This window comes from Oncorhynchus clarkii, chromosome 33, assembly GCF_045791955.1.
Source record: "Oncorhynchus clarkii lewisi isolate Uvic-CL-2024 chromosome 33, UVic_Ocla_1.0, whole genome shotgun sequence".
Lineage (NCBI taxonomy): Eukaryota > Metazoa > Chordata > Actinopteri > Salmoniformes > Salmonidae > Oncorhynchus > Oncorhynchus clarkii.
In genome coordinates, this window is record NC_092179.1 from 17,664,747 (window position 1) to 17,680,800 (window position 16,054).

The following is a 16,054-nucleotide window of genomic DNA, read 5'->3' on the forward strand; positions in this document are numbered from 1 at the left end:
ATCAGAATACAAGCAAACTGGGGCACATGAGAATCAATTCTCATTGACGCCAGTACAGCCAGAGAGCAACTTCATTATTTTATTCTGTGCTAAAACTTCAGCAACAAATTAAGAGCTATCTTATTGGACTGTCCTGTTAATTATCTTTATAAGTATAGCTCTCTGTGCTACAAATTCAGAATTATGTCTGAGGCACATTCGAGGTGTGGGTTTGCTATTATGTAAGGTGCTTATATTCTGAATGGTTTGCAGTCAAATTGCACAAAATAAATGCTGCAATTTAAGTGAGTATCTTTTTGTAAGGTATTAAGGTATGCACCTTAAATAAGGTAGGATATACATCTAAAACACCAAAATGGTGTGTTGGCAATTTAGAATGTGAGAAGCACAGATAAGACAGTATTGGTATACCAATCATACCAGTCAATCCAATGCATAGTCCAATTTTCCATTAAAAACAATTGATCAATGATAATTATTGTATTGTACTAGAACTAGGTAGAATTATTCTCCCCTTTAACATATAATTAGAGACTCAACTAGGTTTCAATCATCTGTAAAAGTTTATTTGAGATCAGTATTGAACAATTATGAAATAACCTGAAAAAAACGGTCCTTTGTCTTTCGTAGAATAGAACCATTAGTTGTTTTTCATCAATCTGTTAAAGCCAATGCTCAAATAAGGACAGCAAAAGTACTGTTGTTCTGTGTCTATGTGCTATCTGTTATTTTACCAGCAGCAAAAACAGTCTTCCACACTTCATTCCAATACATTAAATTGGACTAAATCCACAGACAACCGCACATTTTCTAGAACATCTGACTTAGTAATAGCACCCTGGAACAATCACAGTGTGGGAATGCATGGGGAGTTTGGGGGTGGAAAGGCATGCCTATGCATCTGCATGACCGCCGTGATTGATTAGGTCCCTGGGGACCCCTGCTGGATTAGGGGAACGAGGGGGGAGGGAGCGTGTAGGCCAGCCAGGCCTGGATGGTGGGTGAAATGCCCTAAAGGCCCTAGGAAGTCCAATCCCTGATCAGTTGATTGCTTCCCCATGCTTCACCAGTCTGCAGTGGTCTCACTCTCAGACTGAGAGCAGGGAGAAGAGAGCAACAACAGCAGTTGTTTAACCAACCAACCCACACTCTTTAACATATAAACTACTGGGTGAACACAAGCCAATACATGTCTTTGCATGTCTCCACAAACCTTTATGAAAATCACCTGCCAGTGAGAGAGAGAAAGCACATTACAAAGACAGAACTTTGTTTGTAATCTGACTGTGTGTAATGCGAGTGACATTTATTGTGACATATTCACAAGCAAACATTCGAGACATATTCAACAAAGACACACATTTTTCTGCTGTCTGGAGAAGCACTGAAGCAGACCCTCGTTCAGCTAAAACATATGCCATCTAAAGCATTCCCTACTTGGTGAAATCATATTTTCTCTTCTTGGCTGCCGAGTTGTTTGGCGCCTAGATGATGGATGCTTCTCTGGGCACGGAACATCCACCGCACCCCACACAGAGGATAGCTTTAGGTACTTTTCTCTTACATGAGAACTACAAGTCCATCAAGTGTGGTTTAATAAGACAAGTGTCTGGAATGTAAGAAAATAAAGGCGTTGAAGACCTGGTGAAGTCCTCAGAAGCACGTACAGAGGTTGGCAGTGGACTGCTTTCACCCGATAACTCTCTCCAAGTGGCTAGGTGCCAGTCATTATACTCAGAATAGTAACAGAATTAAAACATGTCTACCCAGCATGCCTAGCTCCAGGTATCAATGTTGGCCAGTAAAAACATTGAGGAGGGTTGACGGGTGTGTGTGTTTGTGTGTGTGCATGAGAGGGAGGGGTCTCTCTACAGGCAACAGAAGGCAGACACTGTTTATTCACGTTTCTTTACCCAGAGTCAGAATGAGGTACTGTGTCTGTATAAACCTGCAGTCTACTCCATCTAAAATGTCAGACACAGTTGCACTTGATAAAAGTTGCATTTGGGTTGGGGGAGGACATGGAAAATAGTTGATACCATCCAATTGAAATATAATAAACCACAGTTAAAACAGTCGTGGGAAAATAAAACATTTTAGTAACAGTTTCACCTCTTAATGTGACTGAGTGACTAAAATGTCACTGCATATGTTTGTGTCACATTGAAAATGGATCTTTAGCAAATGAGATTCTAACTGAAAACTGATGCATCATGCTTTTGAGAGTGAAACCAGGCATTGGAATGTGGAGCATCTAGACACACATCTTGACACATACCAGGTTTATGAGACCTCGTCTCACCTCAAAAGTCTTGACTACCAAAACACACAAACAACATCACTTTTCCCAGACTCCTCGGCTCATCGACTCGCTACCACAGGAAAGTGTCAGAACAGAGTGGCCGCTGTCAAGGTTACACACACAAGCCTCCTATCCCCATGACTGTGTGGGGTTTCTGTTGATGGGTGGCTGAGTGGGTGCAAAAGTGGTCTGTGTTCGGGTCTGAGTTGTGTGGCCTTCGCCAATTACAGGTCGGAGACCCCTAAACAAAATAAACGTTGTGCTGACTGGGACGTGGCATAAAGAGGGCAGTGTGCAGATGCATATTTCATGGTCAGGGATACATGCCGCTTATAATTAATGAGATGACAGCCGTGGGCATTGAGTGTGGTCGCCAGTCGATCACCCAGCAATTTGTCAACAAGCCCTCACTCACCCTATAACACATAAAGCCATAGTACCACTTTCTCTGCATGCATAGAGGGGATCCACGTTTTTAGAGGACAGAATTCCCACAACCTTCTCCCTGTCCGATTTGGGACTCTAAAAAGAAGTGTACTACTGTTCAATTGTGGGTCCTAGTAGGCTAATGTCTGTACATTGAAAGAACGCTAGTGGAACATTGTATTCGTGTTTTATGGTTCATTGCTAAAAGTCTACAGCCTCGTGTCACTATTGATTATAGATATGTAATTATCTAGTTGTCCTCTAAAGCAGTATTTCAGTCATTTATAACAACTAAAACAGGTGATATTACAGCAGTGAGTAAACACAAGTCATGTTGTTTGATATGGGGGACAGCTGTACTAAAAGTAGATATTGTCCAAATGTAGTCACTACTACACTGGGATTGCAGGGTATAAGGCAATCACAGACACTGGGTGCAAGTACACATTATGACTACAGTATTGCTGGTGAAAGACTGTCCTAATTCCTGCCTCAATCAATACCTCACACTGTGGGAGACAAAATCTAATGACATTTCAACATCTCACAATATGATGGTCATGACACTCAATGCCTGTGGCAATGTCCAAACTAACCCATTGTAATCACTCTTACTTGTGTGTGTATGTGTGTGTGTGTGTGCGTGTGTGTGCACGTGTGAGAGTTGTGTAAGGGAATTCTGCCCTATGTACACACAAGTGACCCCAGGAAACTTTGATCAGAGGTTAGTTTGTTTAATAATGATTGCAAGCCGGAGTATACACTTACAGTAATTTGCAAGTAACACACTCAGTACAAAAGATGGTGTTTTCCCTTTGTATCCCTACTGAGGATCACCCCACCCAGGGTGATGTCCTTTAACTTTAATATCAAATATGCTCATAATTAATAGTTGCTAATACAAAGATGTCTCTGCTAGGAGGAGTTCAGCTTATTGTTATTTGCAGTTAGTTTCCCAATCCTTCTTCCTCCTATTGCTATCATGTGCTCGCAGAAGTAAGACTGGAACATAGTATCAACAGAAACTGAAAGTATAGTTTCAACACACAGACATCTGACTATTGCACAGTTGACCTCTTCATGCACTTACAAAGTCTCTACCACTGATTCTTAATCTCAAGCTAAAGCAAAACATGAATCATTGTACTTTTGTAACTACAGGTGTTCCTATAATGTACAGATATGGGGTTCGGTGGTTCATATTAATTGCTCAAAAAGGTAACGAGAAAAACAGTGGAGACATGAGTTCCCCAGATGCTGAGTTTTCCCTCTTGAAAAACTGCTGAGCTGAAAAAAGAGCCAAAGGACCCTGACTGAACCTCTGCCAACAATGTTAACACTGAACGTCTGAATGGAATCCAGCATTATTAAAAGATGACTAGTGACATCATCTGACGGAAAACGATGACACATCGCCGATGCCTTCTCAGATAGATGGGAAGAGCAGAGCTAGCTTTACTGTGGAGCTCGGCATCTGCACCATTCATCACAAAACCATCTGTGTGTGAGTACCTCACTATGACAGACAGAGCTGTGTGACGGTTGTCAGGCAGGATGTGGCTGTGTCTCGTATCTCATTTGAATGTCCCCATAAGGCTTGTCTTTCCCCACAAGTCCGTGTGAAATGTCCCACAGAGGTCATCTGTCCTGTTTACTGCCACATATGAGAGTACTGTTTTTTATAGTACCATGTAGACTAAGGTTGTAGACCTCTCCATGCTCTGGCAGCCCTACCTCTTATAACCACTGAACCCAGTAATAGGGATGGTCTCAAATAACCTATAATTACTCCAATAAAACATACCAAATGATGTAACATTTTTGACGGTCATGACTTTTATTTCTTATAAATCCAGACCAGAGGCAGCAAACTTCCATGTTGACAACTCAAACAAGAACATTGATAGCCTAGATGGATGAAGACCCCCTAGGAGTGTCTGCTTTTGTTTGCAGATTATCTTAAATTACATTCCCTTGGTGTTGTTTTTCTCCAAGTTAATCATTGTTTCACTCTCCCACTCACCAGTACAATGCAGTGGGTCATAGAATCACAATGATTTTAATACAGACTCAGGTCCCTGACAGGTCATCCATCTTATAATGATGGGTAAGGCATTATTTTCAGTCCCAGGAAATGAGCCTGTTTTTCTGACAAATAGCTTCTGGGACACTCAGTAGCTGGAGACTATACATGTATCATGTTTCAGACTAATGCTTTGAGTGTGTAGACATGTATCCATCACCATGACAACCTGACAGATATGAAGTGAAAAGGTCCAACCCTTTTTTTGTTTGTTGGTCAAATAAAGATAGAACAACGGCTACAGAAATTATGAGCATTTTACAATATATAGGGGCTTACCCATTAACCAGAAAATGGTGGTGGTTTGTTGGTGGTTTGTTGCTGCACTTGGCCAAACAATGAGGCGTCAGTCAAGTCAGACAAGATCTCTCTCCTGCTGGGCCCTTCGGACATGAGGAACCCTCCCCTACCAGGAGAAATCAGTAGTGGAGTCAAACTCAATGATAAAGAAACACTAGCTGTTCCAACAGCACAGATTAACCCCCACAGGAGATCTGAGCCACACATGGAAGAAAAAAGGGGGTTGATTTGAATTGCAAATAGACAGCTAGTATTTTTGTGTTTACAAATAAATAAAATCAATAAAAATGCAGCCTCAACAGCTCAGGACAGACTCAAGAAACTACACACCAGCCCCCATTCATGTTACTTTTTTTGTTTAAGCAAAACACCTTTAATTATCTATTTTATTGTTCATGTATTTAAGTGAATGCTTTTAACATTAACAGTATGACAAGAAAAAACGATCTAAAATTAACCGAAAATAAATAATTTGGTGAAGGGTAGTAAGATCCTGACATCCATAACTAAATGCAACAGAGCAACAAACAAATAAACTTTGATAGTTAGACCATTTAATAGGTATTTGATTAAAACCTGCATTACTATTGTAGATTCCTGTATCATCGAAGACAACCCTGGTAGCCCATAGCTATATGTAAACACTGTCTCCCACCTCCAGCTTCACTACTGCTGTGGTTACTGGTGCTGTACCAGTTAGACGCAGGTAGCCTCTCTTCATCGTAGACACAACAGATGGTTAACTTCCTTGGTTGTACATGGTGTAACGCTGCGTTTCCCAAACTTGGTCCTGGGGACACGATTGGGTGCACGTTTAGATTTCTGCCCTAGCTCTACACAGCTGATTCAAAGAATCAAAGCTTGATGATGAGTTAATTATTTGAATCAACTGTGTAGTGCTAGGGGAAAAACAAAACGTACACCCCTTGCGGTCCCCAGGACGGAGTTTGGGAAACGCTGGTGTAACGGAAAAATATAGCCCTTTCACCATGGCTGTGAAGACGCCTTTAGCAGAGTTGTAGCCACTGCCAACGTTGGAGAATACTCACTTCTACTGTAAATGGATGTCAGTGGAGATCGGTCCAAAGGCCCAGAACCAGACACTTTAAACCCTCCTACAAAGTCTTCAGTTCTTCCTCTTGAGCTTTGTTCACACTCCTCATCTCCTCCACAGCTCTGAGTTTCTGGTCCGTGGTTCCCAGTTTCTCCTTCAGCACAGCCAGCTCTCTGATCAAAGAGCAGGGGTCAGTCTGGCAGACAGACAAACTGGTTCCAGGCCTCTGGTGAGGCAAAGAGAAAGCATTAGTAGGACCAAAACTTCCTTCAATCTTACAATGGGTGGCAGGTAGCCTAGCGGTTAGCGTGTGGGCCAGTGTCGATCAAATCAAATCCAAATCAAATTTTATTGGCCACATACACATGGTTAGCAGATGTTAATGCGAGTGTAGCGAAATGCTTGTGCTTCTAGTTCCGACCATGCAGTAATATCTAACAAGTAATCTAACAATTTCACAAGAACTACCTTATACATACAAGTGTAAAGGAATGAATAAGAATATGTACATAGAAATATATGGATGAGCGATGGCCGAACGGCATAGGCAAGATGCAGTAGATGGTATAGAGTACAGTATATACATACGAGATGAGTAATGTAGGGTATGTAAACATTATATAAAGTGGCATTGTTTAAAGTGACTAGTGATACATTTATTACATTCAATGTTTAATTATTAAGGTGGCTAGAGATTTGAGTCAGTATGTTGGCAGCAGCCACTCAATGTTAGTGATGGCAGTTTAACAGTCTGATGGCCTTGAGATAGAAGCTGTTTTTCAGTCTCTCGGTCCCAGCTTTGATGTACCTGTACTGACCTTGCCTTCTGGATGATAGCGGGGTGAACAGGCTGTGGCTCGGGTGGTTGTTGTCCTTGATTATCTTTTTGGCCTTCCTGTGACATCGGGTGGTGTGGGTGTCCTGGAGGGCAGGTAGTTTGCCTCACAGCGCTCCGGAGAGCCTTATGGTTGTGGGCGGAGCAGTTGCTGCACCAGGCGGTGATACAGCCCGACAGGATGTTCTCGATTGTGCATCTGTAAACGTTTGTGAGTGTTTTTGGTGACAAGCCAAATTACTTCAGCCTCCTGAGGTTGAGGCGGCGCTGTTGCGCCTACTTCACCACGCTGTCTGTGTGGGTGGACCATTTCAGTTTGTCCGTGATGTGTACGCCAAGGAACTTAAAACTTTCCACCTTCTCCACTACTGTCCCGTCGATGTGGATTGGTGAGTGCTCCCTCTGCTGTTTCCTGAAGTCCACGATCATCTCCTTTGTTTTGTTGACGTTGAGTGTGAGGTTATTTTCCTGACACCACACTCCAAGGGCCCTCACCTCCTCCCTGTAGGCCGTCTCGTCGTTGTTGGTAATCAAGCCTACCACTGTAGTGTGGTCTGCAAACTTGATGATTGAGTTGGAGGCGTGCATGGCCACGCAGTCATGGGTGAATGGTGAGTTCAGGAGAGGGCTGAAAACACACCCTTGTGGGGACCCAAGGTTGAGGGGCCTGGGGGCGTATCCTCACCACCTGGGGGTGTCCCGATAGAATGTCTAGGACCCAGTTGCACAGGGCAGGGTCGAGACCCAGGGTCTCGAGCTTAATGACGAGTTTGGAGGGTACGATGGTGTTAAATGCTGAGCTGTAGTCGATGAATAGCATTCTTACATAGTTATTCCTCTTGTCCAGATGATTTAAGGAAGTGTGCAGTGTGATTGCGATTGCATCGTCTGTGGACCTATTGTGGTGGTAAGCAAATTGGAGTGGGTCTCGGGTGTCAGGTAGGGTGGAGGTGATATGATCCTAGACTAGTCTCTCAAAGCACTTCATGATGGCGGAAGTGAGTGCTACGGGGTGATAGTCATTTAGCTCAGTTACCTTTGCTTTCTTGGAAACAGGAACAATGGTGGCCCTCTTGAAGCATGTGGGAACAGCAGACTGGGATAGGGATTGATTGAATATGTGCGTAAACCTGAGGACTCGGCTAGGGATGCCGTCTGGGCCGGTAGCCTTGCGAGGGTTAACACATTTAAATGTTTTACTCACATTGGTTGCGGTGAAGGAGAGCATGCAGGTTTTGGTAGCGGGCCGTATCGGTGGCACTGTGTTGTCGTCAAAGCGAGCAAAGAAGTTGTTTAGTTAGTCTGGGAGCAAGACATAGGGGTCCGCGACGGGGCTGGGTTTCTTTTTGTAGTCCGTGATTGACTGTAGACCCTGCCACATACCTCTCGTATCTGAGCCATTGAATTGCGACCCTACTTTGTCTCTATACTGACGCTTAGCTTATTTGATTGCCTTGCAGAGGGAATAGCTACACGGTTTGTATTCGGTCATGTTTCCTGTCGCCTTGCACTGATTAAAAGCAGTGGTTTGCGCTTTCAGTTTTGCGCAAATGCTGCCATCAATCCACGGTTTCTGGTTGGGGAAGGTTTTAATAGTCGCCGTGGGTACAACATCACCGATGCACTTGCTATTAAACTTGCTCACTGAATCAGCGTATACATCAATGTTGTTGTTCGGCGCTATCCGGAACATATCACAGTCCATGTGATCGAAGCAATCTTGAAGCGTGGAATCAGATTGGTCGGACCAGCATTGAACAGACCTGAGCACGGGCGTTTCCTGTTTTAGTTTCTGTCTATAGGCTGGGAGCAACAAAATGGAGTCGGAGTCAGATTTGCCGAAAGGAGGGCGAGGGAGGGCCACTTTAATAATGGAATTGATGGAAATTGGTGTAAAAATGTATCACTAGCCACTTTAAACAATGCCACTTAATATAATGTTTACATACCCTACATTACTCATCTCATATGTATATGTATATACTGTACTCATTTAAACTGCTGCATCTTGTTGCATCTACTGCATCTTGCCATCTTTATGTAATACATGTATCACTAGCCACTTTAAACTATGCCACTTTATGTTTATATACCCTACATTACTCATCTCATATGTATATACTGTACTCTATACCATCTACTGAATCTTGCCTTTGCCGTTCTGTACCATCACTCATTCATATATCTTTATGTACATATTCTTTATCCCTTTACACGTGTGTGTGTGTGTGTGTGTGTATAAGGTAGTAGTTGTGGAATTGTTAGGTTAGATTACTCGTTGGTTATTACTGCATTGTCGGAACTAGAAGCACAAGCATTTTGCTACACTTGCATTTACATCTGCTAACCATGTGTATGTGACAAATAAAATTTGATTTGACTTGTATGCGTCGCGGAAGTTAGAGTAACAATGATCCAGAATTTTGCCAGCCCGGGTCGCGCATTCGATATGCTGATACTGCCACGCCCTGGCCATAGAGAGGCTTTTATTCTCTATTTTGGTTAGGCCAGGGTGTGACTAGGGTGGGCATTCTATGTTCATTTTTCTATGTTTTGTATTTCTTTGTTGTTTGGCCGGGTATGGTTCTCAATCAGAGGCAGCTTAGAGACTGTTGTCTCTAATTGAGAACCATACTTAGGTAGCTTTTTCCCCACATGGGTTTTGTGGGTAGTTAATTTCTGTTTAGTGTTTGTTTCACCTTTCAGAACTGTTTCGGTTATTCCTTTTGTTATTTTTGTATTTAGTGTTCAGTTTCAAATAAATAATATGAACACGTACCACGCTGCACCTTGGTCCTCACCTCCTTCCACCAACAGCCGTTAGATACAAGTTAGAGAGCCTTGTTTTCAGATTAGCCTTGTTAAAATCCCCAGCTACAATAAATGCAGCTTCAGGATATGTGGTTTCCAGTTTACATAGAGTCCAGTGAAGTTCTTTCAGGGCCGTCGAGGTGTCTGGATATGCACGACTGTGGTTATAATCAAAGTGAATTCTCTTGGTAGATAATGCGGTCGACATTTGATTGTAAGGAATTCTAGGTCAGGTGAACAAAAGGACTGTATGTTGTTATGATCACACCACGACTCATTAATCATAAGGCATACACCCCCGCCCTTCTTCTTACCAGAGAGATGTTTGTTTCTGTCGGCGCGATGCGTGAAGAAACCAGGTGGCTGTACGGACTCTGATAACGTATCCCGAGCCATGTTTCTGTGAAACAGAGAATGATCTGCCCTTGAGCAAGGCACTTAATAACCCTTTAATGTCTTCAAGGATTCTGTGCAGTCCATTATGTTTATCTCTCTCTTATATAGGGATGTGAATGGAGGAAGCTATAATAGGAACAAATGGGAATTGTTATTGATTGGAAAATAGGTCAGTCCTTGCTTGGTTGTGGAAACTTTACCAAACTTCCCAGTGTCATCATCAGCAGTGATCAGCAGTGGGGTCGTTCCACCAAATTAGTACTTGTTGCGTCCCTTTGATATGTTAAATTAATGTTAAAGCCTGTTGTATTAAATTAAGTGCCCTTTAATATAGACCACATGGAGAATTCAACAAATATATGTTTTTTATATGACTAAAGACTTGCTAAAGAGCCAGAATTCAGTGTTTTGACATGTCCCTCTGTACACCCTCTGTGACTTTTTCAAATGTTCTTATTTTAACCCACTTAACCCCAAAATGTTCTCCTTTCTCTTTATTTCTCCTTGTTAGCCTATTGTCTGCAAAGTTGTTACATTGTAACCGCATAGTAATAATAAAGGTTATACCCTATGGGTTTCACTTTACATGAAGTTACATGATAATTAAGCAAGAAGGCCCTCGGGGGTGTTGTATATGGCCAATATTCCACGGCTCAGGGCTGTTCTTATGGGAGTGCTTGGATACAAACTTTAGCCGTGGTATATTGGCCATATACCACAAACCCCCGAGATGCCTTGTTGCTATTATAAACTGGTTACCAATGTAATTAGAGCAGTAAAAATACATGTATTGTCATATCCTTGGTATACAGTCTGATATACCATGGCTGTCAGCCAATCAGCATTCAGGGCTCGAACCACCCAGTCTATAATTACAATTATATCTTACATAACTACATTGTTCTTACTTTACTCCTTGACTCGGTATAGCCTTTGAGCCAGGTCATAACATAGACATAAACTAATTGAAAATGACTGGAAGTTAATGACAAGGTGTGCCTTGTTAAAATTGTTGTTGCCAGGTAGTTGCACTTGTAACAAAGGTCAGATTTTGGTTTGAGCTATTAACATGATCATTTTACAGGTGACTTTCAAACGTGTAATTACAAAACATTAATTACACAGTGGAAAAAGAACATGTGCAATAACATCAGTAATTACACATGCGGAATAACCTTCACCAAGTGGATGTGCAATTACACAGTGCTTGTTTCAATTGTCTAACAACCCATAGCCCTACAACCTTATTACCATGTAATTACATAGTAACACCTATGTAATTAGTATGTCGTCATTACAGTAATTACTGTGTAGTTACATAGTAATAGGGCAAACTTAATGGAAAGTGTTTTTTTATTTTCTTACGAAGTTACACTACCCAAAGAATACTCATTTGGTGGAATGACCCAGTGATCAGTGAATTTTCAAAGTGTGTTGCATTATAATTATAAAAGCCGCAAGTCAACTGCATGAACTTTACAAGGACCGATGGAAGGCCACACACTTTTTGATAGTCACAGCAAGTCCCTGCAGCCATCACATGCATTGTGGGAGGCAGTTGTATCATTCGGGTGTTTTTGTTGACCCACGTGAACGTGACTAAAACTGGAGAAGACTTTCTGTTGCAAACTACAAGCTATGGTGGATTCAAATAAACAGGATATTTGAGAAACCTTTCTAATCTGATGATTTGCCATAACCCATCCATCCATGTCACTATTTCACCCATGCATGCTAGGTTTCTGGAATATTGTTCCACTACCTAGTATAGAAAATAATGTAATTTTAAATGTAATTTCTGTTTTTGTGTGTGAAAGCATCTATGTGAGTCAGATTATATTAACATGACAACAAATATTTACATGAAATCATCCCTTTAGTGCTCTAACCAAACGGTATAGTCATGCATTGTTCCATACCGTAGGTCTAGGAGGAATGATATCCAATTTTCCATTGTGAGCACTTATGTCCAATGGCGCAAACATGTGGCAAACATGCCTGTGGTCAAAACAGGATGTGTGCCTCTGTAGAAAATGTGATTCTTTATGTGCTGCTATAGAGGGCATCGGGTCTAGAAAGTCTTTACTGTGAAGTAAAGTACTGTACCTCAGGGAACCTGACAACCATGATGGATCCACCAAATCTCCAGTTAGCTGTCACTGCTGAGAAGGTCAATATTAGTCCATGACAGAGGTTGATCCTGACATATTGTACATCCCTGTCTCAGTCCAGACTGATTCCAGTTCTGCTTATACGGTGGACCATTGGAGAACGCTCTTCAAAATAATTGGTCTCTAAGGTTTTTTCAAAAATATATCACCCTGGTAAATTTGATACTATCTCCAGGTTTTCGAGACAAAATTAGTTAGATATTCGCTGTTTAGTTTCATTTGCATTTCAAAGACATGAAAACAGGCATGCAACCCCCTAACACCCAGGTCAGCATTGTTAAGGGTGATCAGCAGTGTTAAGGGTGATCAGCAGTGTTAAGGGATGTCAAGGAAAACAATGTAGAGTTAATAACATGTAACTGATTTCTAATTTGCAAGAGGACCTACAATAGGCCTAGCTGATACATTTCCTGTGAATCACAAGGTGACACATCAGGAATGTGTTATCAATTACAATACATCATTAAATGGAAAGGGACAAAATAACCATGCATAACTCTTTTCACAGCTTCGGTTCCCTGTGTAGGTTGAATACAAAGAAGATGCAGGGAGCTTGGTGAATTGGTGACAGGGAAAAAGACAAAAGGCCTTACCACCTCTGGAAAGCAAGGGGGAGAGGGGGTGAACTCCACAGTGACAGCACCTATAGGGTTCCATGTGGAGTGCTGATTATGCACCCTACCTCCCCCTCCTATCTTCCTACCTCCCCTATCCCTCCTCCATCCTGTGCTTTTGTGTGTAGGTCGACCGTGCAAGGCTGGTGTTGTATATTCAGGGGCGGCATGGGACACCTCAGTAGCAACTGCACTACTCTTTGTGTGAGGTACAAGGAACTTTAGCAAATGGGAAACAGTTTTTGTGTGTATGTGTGCCTGCCAGTTTCTGTGTGTGTACTGTGAAAGCATGGAAAGGCCCTGGTCAGAGGGCTTGGTAGAATACAGCTGCTGGTTGTCTCCTCTCTCCCCCCACCATGTTACAGGGGGAGGCGGTGAGGTAAGAATGGGGGAAGGGAGAAGCCCTCCATATCTCCATTCCACATATCAACACTATACTACCCCCAGCTGCAGCTTCTCAAAACACCCAAGGTCTTTTACACAGGTACCTTTGTGGAAACAACAGGACAGCAGAAGTAAACACTAAGGTGTTGAGAGAACCACTTCCTATGGTGGTCTTATCAGTCACTGGATCAAATGGTGTCTAAGTAAAGCTTGAATTAGAAGTACAGTGCACTTAAGCAGTACTCTAGCAGGCTTGCATATTTTGAGTTGATACAGTAGATGGTACAGGATGAGAACATTTATCATGAGTAGGGTAGCACAGTTGCTTTAATACCAAGTACAGTTGTCAGCAACAATTGAACAGAAGATGACGCAGATAGACATGGCAGCTCTGCATCTAGCTCCCTAGGATTTTTTTTTTTTGTGTGTGTTATATTTTTTACAAGGATTTTGCTTCACCCACAATAACATTTGCTAAATATGTGTATGCGACCAATACAATTTGATTTGATTGGGATCTTGATTTTCTTCCTGGTTATTTGAAGCCCCAATGGGATGTTTCTAGTGACTAGTGACCTCTAGGGGCAGAAGTTAGAGATGAATTGACATTACAGAGACTTGAAAGCCTTGGGACAGTAGTACGCAACCATGAAATCAACCAAGAGCAATATCATCTAACACTGCAATCTGAAATACTGAAGAATGAACTGATTAGTAGATCAAAAGATAGAATAGATTGGGTAAGTAAAAAGAGAAGTTACCTACAGTCAATATGAAGGACAGCCATTAAGAATTTTCTTCAGGCGTATGTGCTTAGCACAGAAAGTACTGTGGTTCAGCAATCAATTTTCTAAAAAGCAGCACAGACCAACTTGCAAAAACATATTGGTTTGGAAACCTCAAGACAGAAAAACTACAAGAGAAGAGTATGAATATGGACATATATTATGATTTCTACGGGCCAAAACCAATATAAATACAACCAATGCAATAAAACTCACATATTACATGTTGACCTTCTCACAAATCCTGCCCCCTTAATAATAGGTCTTCAGTTAGCACAGAACCCAAGTTGGTAACTTACTATAATGTACTCTTGTAAATTTGTTATTACATGGTTATTACTAGTAACAACATTGTATTTGTGCATTTACTACACATCAAGCTGTCCCTTCATGTGCTGGGCAACACACATATTCATTGACAATATTGCCTCCTGGTGGTGATCAGTTGGCGTCAGTCATACAAAGAACAGTGCCCATGGCAACAGTGCCCATGGCGATACATACTATTATATAGATTAGCCAATATTGATTATTTAAATAATTCAATTCAGTGTGCCTTTAGTCTATTTTCACACGCTCTTTGAATATACACTGAACAAAAATATAAACGCAACATGTAAAAAGTATTGATACCACATTTATTGAGGTGAAATAAAAGATCCCAGAAATGTTACATAAGCATAAAAGTTTATTTCTCTCAAGTTTTGAGGGAGCGTGCAACTGGCATGCTGACAGAGGGGTTACGGCATGGGCAGGCATAAGCTACGGACAACAAACACAATTGCATTTTATCGATGGCAATTTAAATGCACAGAGATACCGTGACAAGATCTTGAGGCCCATTGTCGTGCCATTCATTCACCACCATCACCTCATGTTTCAGCATGATAACGCACGGCCCCATGTTGCAAGGATCTGTACACAATTACTGGAAGCTGAAAATATCAGAGTTCTCACCAGACATGTCACCCACTGAGCATGTTTGGGATGCTCTGGATTGCTGTGTACGACAGCGTGTTCCAGATCCAGACAATATACAGCAACTTCGCACAGCCATTGAAGAGGAGTGTGGCAACATTTCACAGGCCACAATCAACAATAGCCTAATCAACTCTGTGCAAAGAAGATGTGTTGCGCTGCATGAGGCAAATGGTGGTCACACCAGATACCGACTGGTTTTCTGATCCACACCCCTACTTTTTTAAAGGTATCTGTCATATCTGTATTCCCAGTCATGTGAAATCCATAGGTTAGGGCCTAATGCATTTACTTAATTTTCTTATATGAACTGTAACTCAGTAATATCTTTGAAATTGTTGCATGTTGCGTTTACATGTTTGTTCAGTGAATTTCAATTTCTGTTTATTTTCTGATTACATGCACCATGGCGACTAGTTTACTGTATATTATGATGGTGTTCTCCCAACAAAGAAGGTGCTTATCTTGAACGTTTTATGTTATTTTTCACTCTTGGTCCAGTTTAAAATACATACAGCTCTTTGTTGTAACTATACATACTACAGCAGTGAAAAGCTCATTTATTTTTCTTGGCTTTCACTTGAAACTTCACCTACACTTCATAGAAAACACACACTAGTTGGATGTTTTTGTTTGGCTTTTGGGAGCGCCAAGCTTCCTTAAATTCTACTCCCATGTTTGGGTGGGGAATTCTTTCCCGAACATGGAAAAGGGGACTGAGGTTTTCAAAGCATGTTCATGTGGAGGGAGATGATAGCTTATTGTTTTGTCCATTATTTGAAGCAGGTAGGGGGCATCTTCTGAAGAAGTGTATATCACATATGGATCACATGCTTTCATATAAACTATTGAGCAACAGTTACTAACTAGGTATGAAGGATCGGGAGACAGGCGCCGGAATGCGTAACAGGGTTT